Here is a 13,035-nt window from a genome sequence, read left to right on the forward strand (position 1 = left end):
GGTGGATACCTTGGCGCCTTGGCGGGGTATCATTAGATGCAGCCATGAGTACCATTCTAATTCCCAAAATATATTTTTTCTGAGCCCAATCATGTTTTCATTACTACCTTGATGCCATGCCTATGTTTGGTTTAGCATGTTGTTCTTCTGCAGTTTTGATGCTATTTTCTGGGCCAAAATGCCTATATTTGAGGTTGTCCTGTGTGTGAAAGGGGCTGTTGTTGCTGCTTGTGTGAAACTGTTGTTGTTGTTGCTGCTGCTGCTGCTGGTAACTTAATGTGCAAGTGCAATGAGTGTGTGCAGCAGCAGGTGTGGTTTTGGGCAGTTTTCAGCTAGTTTGGCAGGTTTAGTTTGTGTTTTTGGGGCATTTTTTACGGTTTGAATGCTACTCTAAGTTTTCTGGCTATGATGCTTAAAAATCTGAGCCGAAATGCCTATATTTGAGGCTGCCTATGTGTGAAAATGGCTGTGTCACATGTGTAGCAGGTTTTACTTTCAGTTTTCTGCTGCTACTGTGTGAAACTGTTGTTGTTGCTGCTTGTGTGAAACTGTTGTTGTTGTTGTTGCTGCTGCTGCTGGTAACTTAATGTGCAAGTGCAATGACTGTGTGCAGCAGCAGGTGTGGTTTTGGGCAGTTTTCAGCTAGTTTGGCAGGTTTAGTTTGTGTATTTGGGGCATTTTTTACGGTTTGAATGCTACTCTGAGTTTTCTGGCTATGATGCTTAAAAATCTGAGCCAAAAGGCCTATATTTGAGGCTGCCTATGTGTGAAAAGGGTTGTCTCACGTGTGTAGCAGGTTTTACTTCCAATTTTCTGCTGCTGCTGTGTGCAACTGTTGTTGTTGTTGCTGCTGCTGTAGTGCTGTGAGTGTGTGCAGCAGTAGGTGTGTGCAGCAGCAGGTGTGTGCAAGTGCAATGAGTGTGTGCAGCAGCAGGTGTGGTTTTGGGCAGTTTTCAGCTAGTTTGGCAGGTTTAGTTTGTGTTTTTGGGGCATTTTTTACGGTTTGAATGCTACTCTGAGTTTTCTGGCTATGATGCTTAAAAATCTGAGCCAAAAGGCCTATATTTGAGGCTGCCTATGTGTGAAAAGGGCTGTGTCACGTGTGTAGCAGGTTTTACTTTCAGTTTTCTGCTGCTGCTGTGTGAAACTGTTGTTGTTATTGCTGCTGTTGTAGTGCTGTGAGTGTGTGCAGCAGCAGGTGTGTGTAGCAGCAGGTGTGTGCAAGTGCAATGAGTGTGTGCAGCAGCAGGTGTGGTTTTGGGCAGTTTTCAGCTAGTTTGGCAGGTTTAGTTTGTGTTTTTGGGGCATTTTTTACGGTTTGAATGCTACTCTGAGTTTTCTGGCTATGATGCTTAAAAATCTGAGCCAAAAGGCCTATATTTGAGGCTGCCTATGTGTGAAAAGGGCTGTGTCACGTGTGTAGCAGGTTTTACTTTCAGTTTTCTGCTGCTACTGTGTGAAACTGATGTTGTTGCTGCTGCTGTAGTGCTGTGAGTGTGTGCAGCAATAGGTGTGTGCAGCAGCAGGTGTGCGCAAGTGCAATGAGTGTGTGCAGCAGCAGGTGTGGTTTTGGGCAGTTTTCAGCTAGTTTGTCAGGTTTAGTTTGTGTTTTTGGGGCATTTTTTACGGTTTGAATGCTACTCTGAGTTTTCTGGCTATGATGCTTAAAAATCTGAGCCAAAAGGCCTATATTTGAGGCTGCCTATGTGTGAAAAGGGCTGTGTCACATGTGTAGCAGGTTTTACTTTCAGTTTTCTGCTGCTGCTGTGTGAAACTGATGTTGTTGCTGCTGCTGTAGTGCTGTGAGTGTGTGCAGCAGCAGGTGTGTCCAAGATCATTCCACCATTCTCTTGTCATGTGGAGTTCAGTTTGAGGCATTCTGAAGTTCAAGCATTCGGAGGCATTTGTCCATGTTGGTTCAAATGAATGCTTTTGGAGCTTTTGATTTGATTTCAAGGTTATTTTGGTTTTTTGCTAGAGTTTCAGTAGGTGTGAGCTTCAATTGTAACAACTTCTAGTGCCCTACTGCCCTTTTGGAGCTTTTGATTTGTTTTCGAGGCTTTGAAGGCCCTTGAAGTCATGTAACTCTCAAGTGGCTTACTTGGTTTTGTTAATGTGTCGCAGTTCTAGTACATTCCAATTAAGACCATTTGTAATGTTATTTTTTTAATTGTTAAATTTTACGTCATTTTGCATTTGACTGATCAGGGTCTAGGGACACCATTATCATTCTTATTGAATGGGTGGAATTGGAACAAAAATAACATTTATATTTGAAAGTCACATTCTCATCATTTTTATCATTCTTAGTGTGGAATTGGAACAAAAATTGGAAGTCACATTCAAATAGACAAGAATAACATCTATATTCAAAGTTTCAAACGGAGCGTAACAACCAACCAAGCTTCCATAGGACCATAGCCATTATCATCCGTATCCTGGGACTATTTCTCATTGATCAACCTATACACGACATTATCATCATCCATCATTGAAGGAATTCATTTAAAACGGTACGATTTAAAACGGCACACTCCGACACGATTAAGTAAACAGGTCGGCACGTCTTGACTCGATTGAAAATGGCATGACAAGACACGATTTAAGAAAACGGGCCAGCACGGTCCGACACGATTTAAGAAAAAGGGCCGGCACGACACGACACGACACGATTTAAAAAAATGGGCCGGCACGACACGACACGATTGGCAAGCGGGCCGGCACGACACGACACGATTTAAGAAAATGGGCCGGCACGACACGACACGATTGGCAAGCGGGCCGGCACGACACGATACGATTTAAGAAAACGGGCCGGCACGACATGGCACGATTGACAAACAGCACGGCACGGCACGACACAATTTTAGCAAAATACTGTAAATTGGCCGGCACGGCACGGCACGAAGCACGATTAGCACGGAGTTAAACGGGCCGTGCCGTGCCATTTGACACCTCTATTGCCATGATCTTCCATGATCTTCTTGCATCTTTTCAAATCCATGGGTGTATATTCTTCCTAGCCAAAAATCTACCTCTCAATTGTCCTTTTATGTTTGTTTAAACACCAAATCTTGTACAACCCCTTCTTCCCTCCACCAAATCTTCCATAATCCAACCCAAGGTACAAAAATCTAGCCATGCAAGCCTAGATAGCCCCATGGCTTAACCCATCAAGCTTTCAGTCAAACTTGACAAGTGAAAGAAATCAAAGATGTAGAAAGAGAGAGAGAGAGAGAGAGATTCGGTTGAGAGAGGGAGAGGAGGAGCCTTGACCTATAAATAGCAAGCCATTCCAAGCTTAAACTCACACCTTCACTCCTTTGCTCTCACTTCTCTCTAGAAACCATTTCATTTTCCAGACAGCTACTGTCCCTTCGCAAATCCTCATTTTTCTCCTGCTTAAAGTAGTTTTTAGAACCAACTCCTTCAGGAAAGTTGTAGAGCACTTCAAGACCTTCAAGTTAGGCCCTAGAACCACCCTAATCGGTCGAGAAACGACAAAGATACTGACATCCGAAGTTTAGTAAAAATCTCGGATTTTCAGTTCCAGACAGCATACTGTCTCTTCCTTTATCACCATTTTTCTCCTACCTAAAGTAGTTTCTAGGATCAACTTCCTTCACAAAAGTTGTAGAGCGCTTCTAGAGCTTCGATTTCGACCCAAGAACGATCGTATTCGGCTAGAGATTGACCGAGTTACTGCCATCCAAAGTTCGGTCCACATTTGCGAGTTTCACCACCTGTAGGATTTTCCAACTAGCTTATTCGGCCCCGACTAGTTTTGGATCAAGGTAGATTAATCTCTACTCATTCTCCCTAGCATAACTTTCCTAATCATTTTCTTTAAAATAGATAAGGTTTACTATCGTTTATAATGATTGGAATGCATGATGAACTTAGCTTTGGCGAATGGAAGTATGAGCATGTTGAATAATCGATATTTACATTAATAAACATATGTTGTTTAGAATTTTCCACAAAGGAAGAAAGTACGAATTTTTTTAAAAGATTGGAATGTTATCGCTTGAACGGAAGTATTCGGAATTTGATCTTTAAAAGCGTTATGTGCATGCTTACGTGAATTGCTTGCATTACTTGTGGTATAATGTTGAGTTGGATGATCTTGTTAGTTTAAAGATTTCAATGAATGATATCGTATGTGAAAAGTCCTACCGCGGAGCCGATGCATGAAAACGAGACACGGAAATCGAGAAAGTAGAAACATGACACCTAGGGTGTGGTTAATGAAGAGATTTGTTTTGAAACCGCAATGCGGCCGGACTTGGTAGCCCATTGTGTGTATGGAAACCCGCGATGTGACCGGACTTGGTAGCCCATCGTGTGGATTGTGAAAACCGCAACGTGGCCGGACTTGGTAGCCCGTTGTGTGACTGAAAACTCGTAATGTGGCCGGACTTGGTAGCCCATTACGTGGATTGTGAAAACCACAATGTGGCCGGACTTGGTAGCCCATTGTGAAGATTGCCAATGCGGCCGGACGTGGTAGCCTCATTGGTAATATGGCTTGGTTATCCGCGGAGAGGAGCCAATGCAAGTTTTGTGTGCCAATGGGAACCCGGTGCGGCGGAACCATTGTGAGGATACTCGGAAACCCGGAACGGCGGAACCGAGGTTGGGTGTGTTGAAAAATGATTTTGGAAATGTTGATCGGTATATGAAAAATGGTGACACGGTCTACGATGAGTCGCGTAGGAGAAACTCAAGAAAATCATGGACACCAACGATAGTTTGAATAGCGAATGTGAATGTGTTATTGTTACTGTCTGTTGTATATAACCTATTGTTTGTAAGTCATGGGTTAGCGGGTATGGGATTGTTCTGTTGAGCTTTTGTAGCTCATGGTGTTACCTTTGGTGACCCTAACATATTATACTGGTGGCGACGCTGGTATAATGTGTCAGACTTTGTAGATGAGCAGGGTAAGCTGTACACCTTGGAGGCTTTTGGAGCCGAAGAGCTGGCAAGGATGGAAGAGCAGGCGGAGCTATAGTTAGGAACCTTAGATACCCTCCCTTGTGTATTAAAAGTACTCATATGAGAATTATGATGTAATAAGAGCCAGACTCTATTTTGAGGTTTCAATGAAATTGTCTTTTTAACGTACCCAAAATTGGGGGCATTACAACTGTCTTGCAATACACTTGACATGGGGAGTACATTTTGGCTTTAGTCCGGGGAACCCTGTTGAGACCCAAACCGACCTTTGCACTTGTACATAACCATAAAACCATCCCAACTAAGACAGGAACCCGTGGTTAGGACTTATGTGATATATCCTATTTATGTGCTTTTCATTTCTATACATACATATCATTCATGCATCATTGCATTTTGCAGGCTAGAGGGTAGGACTCCCTTAGGATTCGGTCAGTCCAGGAGACTTTAAATCCATGGAGTTTAAGATACCTTTGGTGTTTGCCATGCTCGAACGGCTCCCCTGGTCCAGGACTAACCTTAAGTGTGTACGTATTTGGATTCCAGCAATCATATTGCTTTGCCTTGGATGGTCAAGGTAAGGAGATTGGCTCTGGTTCCGAAACATTCAGAATTTAACTTGCCTAACAGCACCTACCCGGATTGTCGAAAATCATTCGGATCACAGTAGGTCTTAGGTCTAGTTTCTAGGAGGCACGAGGAAGGGTAGGCTAAGTATCCGTGATGAGTCATGAGTTTTTCCTCTTGCTTTGTTGCCAGTTCTGAAACATTGGTCGCCTACAAGAAGAAACTGTACCCAATTGGTTTCGCCCCCTCCAAAGACTGGTTCGCAAAGACACCCTAGAAGGCACTCAGTTGTTTGAGGTTCAAGTAGTACAGGAATAGCAACCTTCAACAAAAACACCACAAGAACCGTTAGCAAAAATACCACTTGAAAACCCTTTACTGATGGCTAACCAAGGAGATGGGGTAGAGGAGCTTAAGCAAAACATGGCCACCTTAGATGCTCAGTTTAAACAGTCCATTACCAATGTCAATGCACAGCTCAAGGCTTCCGTCATGTCCATGAAGAATGACATAACCATGGTGATGGAGGCCATGCAAGAAATTAGTGATAAGCTTCAAACCAAACCTCATCCACAACCCGAGCAGCCCAAAGAAGAAACGCCAGCTATGGATCCTAAGCTGGCCGCTCTCGTTGCCAAGATCAGCAAGCTAGAGGAGTCCGTTCAAGAAACCAAGCGACTTGGGAAATGAGAGGTCGACATGAACAAACTAGGCTTATTCCCGAACGCCAAATTGCCAGAAAAGTTCAAAGGTGTGGACTTTGCAAAATTCGACGGCACCGGTGATCCAAAGGCGCACCTTCAGGGGTATGTTGGATCCCTTACCATGCAAGGGATTGAAAAGGAAGCCATGACACAACTATTCCATGAGTCTCTGTCCCGTCCAGCCTGCAATGGTTTCTCACTCTCGAGCCATCTAAGAAAAGGACTTGGGAAGATATTGGGATAGCCTTCGTAGCTCAATATGATTTCAATATGGATCTAAAAATGACCATGAGAGAGCTGGAGAGTACTAAGATGGGCAAGAAAGAAAGTTTTGCTGATTTTGTGAAACGCTGGAGAGCCAAGGCTGCTCAAATGCAAAACAAGCCAGATCTTAAGGAACAGATACAAATCGTAACAAAGAACCTACCAAGTTCCTTTGCCCCATACATGGTTCTTTCCCAGGCTGCACCAAATTTCAAGACTTTCTATGACTCTGGATTAATTGTGGAAGAAGCCTTACAAAATGGTACTTTGGAAAAGAAGGAAACGGGATCGAAGTCCAAAAGAGCGTACTCTGGTAACAGCAATGTCCTCTTCGGGAATACCAATCAGGCCGGAACTTCTTCAGCCGAGCCCGTAGAAGTTAACCAGATCTCTGAAAAACCAAAATCCCAAAATCAAGTCTTTACCTAATTCAGCACCCCCAGGTCTACTTTACTCAAGAAACTCGCAGAAGCCGGGGTAATGAAACCTCTCCCGCCACCACAAACTATTCCACCAAACCTAAACCAAAGTGTTTATTGTGAATTTCATCAGATGCCTGGCCATACCACCGACAACTGCATTCGCCTTCGTCATGAGATCCAAAACCTCATCGACAATAAGGTGATTGAAACCCCTCCTCCAGATAAACCAAATACCGTCTCAAACCCATTACCACAACATAATACCCCTTTTCATATTAGCCAAATCTCCTTAACCCCGGATAAAACCACCCAAGATTTTGACCCAACCCTCTTAATTACCCATGATACCGAACCTAAGTCGATTGTGAAAATTCCCGAGGAAATTGCTCTTTGCTTCCTAAGAGAATGGGAAAATATGTGGGGAGATCTCATTTTTTATTGAGAGGAATTCAAAGCAGTCAGCTTCCAGAGGGATGCTGAACCACCATTCGGGCCTGCATGGGAAGTTGATTGGCAGAATGTTTATGCTGACCCCCTTGATGGGTTTTCTCTATATATGATGTTCGAAGGGCAAAACGATGACTACCAGATCCCTCAAGAAGTTCCAAAGTGGGAATGGGATCCAACCCCGAGTGAGTATCAGCTTTTAAACAAGGATGACCCCCTGGATATGTTTTCTCTACCCGCAATGTTCGCTGAGGAATACCAACCCTAGATGTCAGCCTATGGTTGGCTGGAGCCTGTCCCCCTTTACCCAAATTTTTACAATGAACCTCCAGAACCTGAGGAAGAGGTGGCTAGTAGTGAGTTTAACCCCATGGATTACATTGTGGAAGAAACGGAATCAGAACCCTCGGTCACCTTCCTGAAAGATGTAGATGTCACCATGATGAACTTATGGGAAGACGAACCAGGAGCCAAACCATGGGCCAGCTCCGAAGTTATCAACATAAAAGTAGGAAATGAGGAATGGACTATGAACAGGGCAATAATGGAAGCTGAACAATGGAAACCAGAAGATCTTTGGGAAGATTTGGTTATCGCCGATTTAGCATCCAACCTTCAGGATACCTCCATCGGAACCAAGCGCAAGGCCCCGATCGACTTATGGAGTGAAGAATCAAAGTACCGCCAGATCGATCACTTGATTAGGAGTGGCTGTGTCTATCAACCTCCTAATCTCCAAATTGGAGAGTCCTCTAACCCCGCAACTCCACCAGCCAAAGAGCCCTCAAACCCTTTCACTACCCCGACCAAAAACACTTTCCAACCTTTCGCCCCACCAGCCAAAGAACTTTCCCGTCCGGAGAAAAACCCTAAAGGGATGGTCAAGCAACAACTCGAACAGAGTCAAGCTAAAATGTTTGTTTGGGATGTGCTCGTTCATTCCACTCGACATCGAGAAGGACTCATCCAAGCCCTCTCCCACCTGAAAGTTCCCTCCGGTATAACCCCAGATGAGCTTATGGCACTCATTAAAACCATACCCATCAAGCATGCCATAACCTTTACCGACCGAGATCTGCCTGCCGAAGGGACAGATCACAATAAGCCGCTCCATGTCACTCTAAAATGCCATGGCAAATGGGTCCCAGTGATTTTAATTGACAATGGGTCAGCCATCAACGTTTGCCCACTTCGCGTTGCTTACTGCTTGGGGTACAAAAATAAGGACTTCTCTCCATCAGAGGTCAAGGTCTGAGCATATGACAACACTCGTCGCGATGTGGTTGAAACTCTCATGCTCCCTATGACTTTTGGATCCTATCAAACTGAGGTTGAATTTCATGTGGTAAGTATCCCCGCTTCTTTCAACTTGTTGCTAGGAAGGCCCTGGCTGCATCGACCAGACATTACAGCCGTACCCTCTACCCTTCACCAGAAAATCCGTTTAGGGCTTGAGACCGGAATGCTCACCATTCATGGAGACTCTGGGATCCACACACTTATTGAAGACAATGCCCCACTTTTGGAAATCTAGCACGAGGAAGAAGACATTGCCTTGGGAGGTTTCTTATTGGATACTTCCAATACTGTCTTTTCGGTCAGGATCGATGATGATTTCGTCATTAGCAACGTTGCCATAAAGATAATGAAAAAGATGTCCTACATGCCAAGTCTAGGATTAGGAAAGAACTTGCAAGGGCCTGCGAAGTTTGAGGCCCGCGGAATCCTCATACGCACTACCTGTCTTGGTTATTCACCCTCAAATGACAGTAAGACGAACAAGGGAGACAGACTAGAAGACTATTTCGTTAAAGAAAAAGCAAAGCAGGTTTACCAAGGTCAGCAAGAACCATTTTAGGATAAGGAAACTAATAGTCTGCTGCTATTTGAGATATTCGCCAACGATGTTTGGCCAGAAAGCGAGGAAGAATATAAGGCTGAAAAGGTACCAGGGAAGCCAACTGATTGGATTAAGGTCTTCAACATGAGGAGTCTAGCGGTCCTATTCAAGGAGGACGAACCAATGGGTACAGTCATAGAAGCTGAAGTGTTGATGCTGGGACAGGAGGTCCCCTAAGACCCAACTTCGCTCATCATGGATGCCATAAGAGATTACAAGAATTGGACTTTCATACCAAGTGTAACATGCCAAGGGTCTGACGCTGAGTCCAAATCTGAGTCCGAGTCTTCCAAGTTTGTTGAGTCAGAGTGTATGGTGCCCCAGAGGCATTCGCTAGCAATGAAATAAATGAATCTGATTCCGCTTACTTTCCTGACTTTAGAATAAATTGTGTCGATCCTGATGATGAAGAGATCTATTTCGATAGGGATGTCCCTAAAGAAATCCGTTCCCTAGTCGAAAGGGAAAAAGAAAGGCATGCTCAGCCTATAAAAGAAAAAATTGTTTTAATAAATTTAAGGGACAGGAGGGATTCCCAAATGGTTCAGATTGGTTTCGCGTTGTCTGCCGAAGAGCGTTAAGCTCTCACAAGTTTGTTGAAAGAATTCAAAGATGTTTTCGCATGGTCACATGCGGACATGCCCGGAATCGATCCTGAAATTGTGGAGCACCGGATTCCCTTTTACCCCGATGCAAAACCCGTAAAGCAGAAACTGAGGTGTATGAGACTTGATTGGGTGCTTAAGATAAAGGAAGAAGTCACTAAATAGATCGAGGCAGGGTTTCTAATGGTAACTGAATACCCTCAATGGGTCGCAAACATTGTACCCGTCCCTAAAAAGGATGGTAGGATTAGGGTCTGTGTTGATTTCAGGGATCTCAACAAAGCAAGCCCGAAAGACGACTTCCCATTACCACACATTGATGTACTGGTCGACAACACTGCTGGACATCCCTTGCTTTCCTTCATGGATGGCTTTTTAGGGTACAACTAGATCCTAATGGCCCCAGAAGATCGGGAGAAAACCACGTTTGTCACTAAATGGGGAACCTACTACTATAGAGTGATGCCTTTCGGACTAAAGAACGCTGGATCCACCTATCAGCGAGCCGCCACGACCTTGTTGCATGACATAATCCACAAGGAAGTGGAGGTCTACGTTGATGACATGATCGTTAAGGCCAAGGAACGAGAAGGGCACCTACTTACGCTCAGAAAGTTCTTTGAAAGAATCAGAAAGTACAGGATGCGCCTTAACCCAGCTAAATGCACGTTTGGAGTCACAGCCGGAAAAATGCTCGGATTCATGATTACCACCTGGGGTATCGAGGTTGACCCGACAAAAATCAAGGCGATTCTGGAGATGGAGCCACCACGCTCCGAAAAGGATGTGAGGAGTTTTCTCAGCAAGGTACAGTTTATCAGTTGGTTCATTGCCAAACTAACTTCGACTTGTGAACCAATCTTTCGTCTGCTTAAGAAGGGTGTGCCATTCAAATGGGACGATAAGTGCCAGAAAGCTTTCAAAGCAATCCGAGCTTATTTACGAAGTCCGCCAATGTTGACACCCCCCGTGTCGGGAAAACCTTTGATCCTATACCTGTCAGTCACTCCATCCTTTATGGGGTGTATGCTAGCGTAGGAAGGAGACGATGGGGTTGAAAGGGCTGTCTATTATCTAAGTAAAAAGATGGTGGGATGTGAAAAGCGTTATACTCCGTTGGAGAAAACGTGCTGGGCACTTGTCTGAGGTTCTAAAAAGTTAAGACATTACATGCTAGCCTACCCAGTGAGGCTGATTTCTCGAATGGATCCTCTTAAGTAAGGGTCATCATTTGGCCCGAAGGCTCGTGGCCCACCCTAAGCCGCCCGGCCCATCTAGCTTTTACCCGGCCCGAGCCCGTGAAACGAGCGGGCCAGCCCGGCCCATAGTTTGTAATGGGCAGGCTCTGGCCTATAAATTTTTACTCGGCCCGGCCTCGTGAGCCCGCCCTGTAGCCCCTCCGTGGTACCCGTCCAAAAGCCTGCCCCGGGCCCACCCATTAGCCCTAAATCCACAAAATCCTTTCTTTTTTCCCTTGCCCAAGGAAATTTAAGCCTGCCCGGTGGCTCGCCCGGTTTTTGGCCCGCTAGCCCGTCAATTGGGCTAACCCGTGGGCCAGGCTTGGGCTTCAAATTATAGTAGGTAGCCTGGCCCGCCCAGCCCCCAAAAAAGAAAAAGCCCGATTGGCCCGGCCCGGCCCGATGATAACCCTTACTCTCAAGTACTTGTTTAAGAAACCAGCTCTCACCGGGAGGATGGCACGATGGTTACTAATGCTAGCGGAATTCGAATTAAGGTATGTGACTAGGAAATTCGTAAAAGGAAGAGCTGCTGCTGAATTCCTGGCCGACTGCCCAGTTGAAGGAGGCGAAGATGCCGAGTTTCAGTTTCCCGATGAAGACATAATGACTCTAGCTGAGGATGTTTGGAAGTTATACTTCAATGGCACTGTGAATCAGAAAGGGTTTGGAATTGGCGTGTTATTAATAGCACCCGACGGGTCTCACATCCTTCTTGCCTTCAAGCTAAATTTTGAAGTCACCAACAATCAAGTGGAATATGAGGCTTGCATTGTAGGTATGGAAGTGGCAATCGAAATTGGTATAGAGAAATTAAAATTAGTGGGAGATTCCAACTTGGTAGTGTCACAGGCCAATGGAGACTGGAAAGTCAAAGAGGAAAAACTAAAGCCATACCATTAGGAACTCGAAGACCTCATCCCCCATTTCAACAAGGTGACTTTCACTCACGTACTGAGGCTTGAAAATTGATTTGCAGATGCTTTGGCAACTTTGGCATCCATGGTCGAAATCCCTCTCGGTGTGAAGCTAAGGCCAATTGTGATCGAACAAAAGGAGACATCGGCATACCAGCATGTCATGGTTGTGGATGAGCCCGATGATGGTCACCCTTGGTATTACGACATTTGGAGATTCGTGGAAAGAGGAGAATACCCCGTTGAGGCAAGCAAGAAAGACAAAATCGCCCTCCAGAGGATGGCAGCTCAATACATCATCTGCGGAGGAAATCTATATCGAAGGTCGCATTGCGGCATGCACAAGTAATGCATCCACGGAGCGGAGACGAGAAAGGTGATGGAAGAAATCCACGAAGGTGTGTGTGGCCCTCACATGAATGGCATAATGCTTGCCAAGAAGATCCTAAGGCCGGGATATTTCTGGTCTACCATGGAGACAAAATGTGTGGAATACGTATGACGATGTCACAAATGCCAGATCCATGCCAACCTTACACATATCCCACCATCCGAACTACATCAAATGACCTCACCATGGCCTTTTTCGGTATGGGGAATTGATGTCATCGGGAGAATTGTGCTAGTTGCGTCTAATGGTCATAAATTCATCTTGGTGGCTGTCGATTACTTCACGAAATGGGTAGAAGCTGCTTCTTATGCCACGCTGACCGCAGTTCAAGTTGCGCACTTTATCAAGCAAAACATCATCTATCGATACGGAGTCCCTCAGGCGTTTGTATCTGACAATGGGGTTCATTTCAAGGGTCTAGCCAGGGAAGTTTTGGATGAGTTCCAGATTCAAGTACACAAGTCAACCACCTATCGGCCGCAGACCAACGGAGTTGTAGAAGCGGCTAATAAAACAATCAAAGCCATCCTGGAAAAGACCATTCAATCCGCAAGATATTGGCATGAGCAGTTGCCACTAGCTTTATGGGGATATCGCACGTCTGTACGCACACCAACAGGG

The sequence above is a fragment of the Rhododendron vialii genome, chromosome 2a (assembly GCF_030253575.1).
Source record: "Rhododendron vialii isolate Sample 1 chromosome 2a, ASM3025357v1".
Taxonomy (NCBI): Eukaryota; Viridiplantae; Streptophyta; class Magnoliopsida; order Ericales; family Ericaceae; genus Rhododendron; species Rhododendron vialii.